Here is a 4,626-nt window from a genome sequence, read left to right on the forward strand (position 1 = left end):
TACTTTTCGAAGGATTACGCGTCATACAGTATTACAATCACGTGAGAAATAGCATTGGTCGTTTGTCGCCGTATGCGTCATTTATTGCATACGTGGCCGATAGTGAATCTGTCTTTGAAAAATGTCCCACGACACAGATATCCACGAATGTTCGATGGCAAACGTAACTTCCACAGGGGTTCGATAACAGACATGCGAGATTGGGTAATAATACCACGGTCTGGTTAAAAACGCCGGTTTTACTAGGTTCATGCCGTTGTCACGACATCTTTCCAATAACTAGGCGCTCTTGCTTATACGTAAAAGCGCTTTACTCGTTAATGGCTTGAAAAAGAGGTTGAATGGGCCATCGTTTTAATGAATGAAAAACCAAGCCACACAGCAACTACAGCGATCTGAAAACGCCGTTGTAACTTTAGGCCAAATTAAAACACTTTACCAAATTAAATGTTTCATTTTTTGGTCTAAAATGCTTTTAGCTCTGCCCCCAGAATCGATCGTTTCTTAAATATCGAATCTTTTTCAATTATGACCAATTAATTGAAAACAATATGGGCAAGCCATATTCGTCGCTTCACTTGAAGGGAAAATTCATCGCATTTTACGTGATACTTTGATGGCCCGTATCTCCGCGGGTGTTCAGTTTTGGACCATAGTTCTTTTGTGACTTAGTCTTGTTTTGACCCGTAGAATGCGCCCCTGAATTTGTGACACATCTTTTTGTAACACCCTGTATAGCATGGAAGAAGAAATATACCTATGAGTGTAAATTAATTTGCCTGAAATGTGAAAAAGTTTTGGCGAAAAGGGTGTAAATTCATTTAGCTAAGTAGCGTACATCACTCATCTAAGTAGCGTACATCACTCATCTAAGTAGCGTAAATCACTCATCCAAGCAGAGTAAATCACTCATCCAAGGAGCGTAAATCAATCATCCAAGGAGCGTAAATCAATCATCCAAGGAGCGTAAATCACTCATCCAAGGAGCGTAAATCACTCATCCAAGGAGCGTAAATCACTCGCCTAAGGAACGTAAATCACTCGCCTAAGGAGCGTTAAGAACTCATTTAAAGGCGTAAATCACTCACCTAAAATGCGTACATCACTCACCTAAAAGGCGTACATCACTCACCTAAAAAGCGTACATCACTTCAATTACCCAAGGTTGTAAGTCAATTACATAAAGGGCGTAAATCAGTTACCTGAGGTAACGTAAAAGGTGTACTATAACACCAAAAATGTGCCTAGTAAAGAAATGATTGGGTGTAAAAAACATCTTTATAGCTTTAAAATTGGGTTATATGTGTATGTAAGCACACGAAAAAAAGGTGTCCGATCTTGGAAAAAGAAAAATTCGTTGTGAATGTGTTACCATACACCCTTAAAAAGAGTGTATTGCACTCGCATGAGCCTAATCGATATTTTAATGATGTATTTGAGTCTTGCACTAAAGGATTCCGAAACTCTGGCTCTTTAGGGTCAAACCGATATAGAAACCAAAAAATTAAGGGTCATACTTTGGATAATCGTAGCGTAGATAAATAACCCTATATCAACGTATCCTTCGGTGGTAGTGATCAATATGGATAAAAATTACTGATTCAGATGATCGTCCACATTAATCAAATACATTACATTTTTAATTGCGAATAATTTGGCCCATTCGCGATCTTTGTATTGGACATTCATAATTACTCAAATATAGAAAATAGCAGACATGATCCTGGAGTTAAATTATCGGATCATGAAAGGCTTAATACTTTGATAATTTTAGAAATTTGGGAAAACACCCTATAGCCTACTTCCATTGCAACCACTATTGCTAATAACAATTGCGCTTTACTAGAACTTTGTAATGGAGTATTTTCTAACGGAACTACTACTACACGAGACGCGCCTCTAGATGCTTTAAATTGGTCTAAATCATCATTTAGTATTGTAAGGAGCGAGTACTTATTTACGGGTGATTGAATAAAGGTTTTTGCAACAAACAGACTGATAATATCACCAAAAAGTTTTATCTTAAAGATTTAGTTTAGACAGCATTTTTGCTTTTTTACGCCATCTATGGATGCATGAAAAAGTCATGCATTTATACGGAACATTTACTACCCCCACTTTTCTTTCTTTTTAGCGCGTTCCCTCTTTTTCCCCATTATAGCCTATATTATAGCTAGCTGGGTGCCTTTTCTACGCCCTCTCCCCGCCCATTTTCGGGATCTGGATACCTAAATTTATTTTATTTCATAAATTTTGAAATCTGTAAGGAGTCTCGAACTTACCAACGTTAACGCTATCGATCAGAAAACCTATTTGCTAGCACTGAGTTTCGGATACTTACACAGTTAGAGTACTTTTAAAATAAGTGGCGCCAAAACTTGCAAAAGAGAGCAAGTTAATATGACGTTCAGTCAGCCTCAAAAACACGTTCTAAGCTTCAAGTTCTTTTCTTTAAACCTTATCAGTCTTTTATGTAGAGAGAAACGAATGAGCAGTCAAAGTTCACCATGAGTTAACCAATGATATCGTGTCATCAAATCCAATCTGCTTGTTAAGCGAGCGGTCCAAGCTCAAGAGTGAGATTAAAAATAATTTAGTAAATAATTATGTAGTTCAATTAAGTTTAAAATTTACCGATTGAGGAAGTTACCATAGTTTAATGAATATTACTCTATAATTTATTAAAGATTAAAATAAACCTATCTTCACGAGTGAGATTAATGAAAACTTTATAAATAATGACGTTTGAAGTAAGTTAATTGAGGAATTTACTCTTGTTAAATTAATTTAATACTGTAATTCAATTAATATTATATTTTAGTTCATGATAACTTGACAAATAATGATGTAGTTAAAATAAGTTTAAAAATAACAGATTTAGGAAGTTATTATAGTTTAATTATTATGATAAAGTAATAAAATTAAGAAAACTTATTGTAGAATAAGTGTAAAATGAAGCTCATGAGTAAGTTACTGTAGATAATGATGTAGTTTAATTTTGTTTAAAATTAACTGATTTAGGAAGTTACTAAAGTTTAATTTATATTATTCTGTAATTTAACTCAGAATTAAATTAACCTATCCTCACGAGTAAGATCAATGATAACTATAAATAATGTTTCGAGTAAGTTAGTTGATAAGAATGTGTATTGTTTCCGTGATGTTTTTATATTTAAGCGTTTATATGGGTTGGGCATTAAGGGTCCAATAACTCAAACTTTCTGCATGTCTGTTTTGGGCTACGTCCGGTTTACGGGTAATAATTTTATCACTGAAACCTAGCGCATCGAGGGGCTATTATCTCATAATTTCATTTCGTTCTGTTAAGGGTTACATTGGATTACAGTTACATGTAATGATTTTTGGAATGGTGATGGAAACGCATCTATGGGCAATTCACTCAAGTTTTCTGTAAGTACGAAACAGTACGATGTGGCTACTATTACGAGCACTGCCTTTGGGCCATCTTGTTAAACACAACATTCGGGGCTTTATAAACCGAAAGACAACATTTTGAACTTTACCAAAAGTATTGAACCAAATTTAAAATTTGTATTATAAATTAATTTAAATGCAATTAAAACTATGGTGACTAACTCCAATATTTTTAATCTTCAAATTGATGTAAAATTTTTGATAAGTGCGTAATTGCATTTTATGTAGTGTTTAATCGATAAAATCTTTTGCACAATCGGATTTAGTAAAATAATTTAATTAGTTAAAAAATCAAACTGCGGAAAGTTGTCTCCATTTCTCACTATAGTAGAGAAAATCACGCAAAATTTGCTCGTGTGAACGGAACTTAATTTTTTGTAATAACACAGAAAATAACACTGAATACATTTCTGGAACCCCTAGAAGGAGAAGGGAGAAGAATCGTCTCTTTCTTAGGCAGGTGTTTTGTTTCAGAATATGGTTTTAGATTTTGAGTAATGCGTGATTTCCTCTTACTACAATATAAGTTATGATTATTCAACCTACGAGGCTACGATTGATTTGTGAGCTCGCGAATTTTAGAAAATACCGTGAAACTATATTTATAGCAAAACCCAAGTTTATTATTATTACGTTCAAGAGGGGTATACGCGTTCCGTAGGACTTTGGGTAGACTAGTGGGAAAATAGAAACCTAATCATATCCAAGTGTTTTCCTAATTTTACGAAAGGTAAGTACTTAGCGGAACCAAATGCAAATTTTCACGTTGAAGCCATCATCGTATTCGGTAATTTTCGCCTTGGAAGAAGCGCATTCAATCTTAAAAGTTAGGGACGATTCCGAGGTTTAGTGGTGCCCTTAAAAGCCTTACCCCCACAGATTTGTATAAATCTCGGCGCAAAGCTATCTCAGTACTTGCTTCTAATATCCTGAGAGTTTGGTTTTGTAGGAACTAGTGGTATTGATGTAACAGAAGGATAAAAAATATGACGTTTCCTTAAATGAATACACAAATTATAGACAACAACGCCTGTTGGGGTGCTCCACTAAAAGAGTGGCTGCAACGTTGGAAATATAGCTACCAATTTTTTCACTACCAAAAATCCCCGTGTTCAATGAAAATGTTTCTAGTTAGTTGCTTTACTCCAAATGAATATGGTAAAATTACAACAGTTTAGAAAATGTTGACCG

General features: G+C 34.7%; 1 long non-coding RNA gene across 1 annotated transcript; it reads left to right on the forward strand.

Annotated features, from left to right (window-relative positions):
• The first annotated feature begins 2,578 nt into the window (after positions 1–2,578).
• On the forward strand, positions 2,579–3,600 carry LOC149707864 (uncharacterized). Its single transcript, XR_016379954.1, has 2 exons — positions 2,579–2,750; positions 3,329–3,600. It is a non-coding gene; the product is annotated as an uncharacterized LOC149707864 (long non-coding RNA).
• Positions 3,601–4,626: the final 1,026 nt, after the last annotated feature.

This window comes from Phalangium opilio, unplaced genomic scaffold, assembly GCF_054372755.1.
Source record: "Phalangium opilio isolate 3A_F unplaced genomic scaffold, DU_Popi_V2 ptg000013l_1, whole genome shotgun sequence".
NCBI lineage: Eukaryota > Metazoa > Arthropoda > Arachnida > Opiliones > Phalangiidae > Phalangium > Phalangium opilio.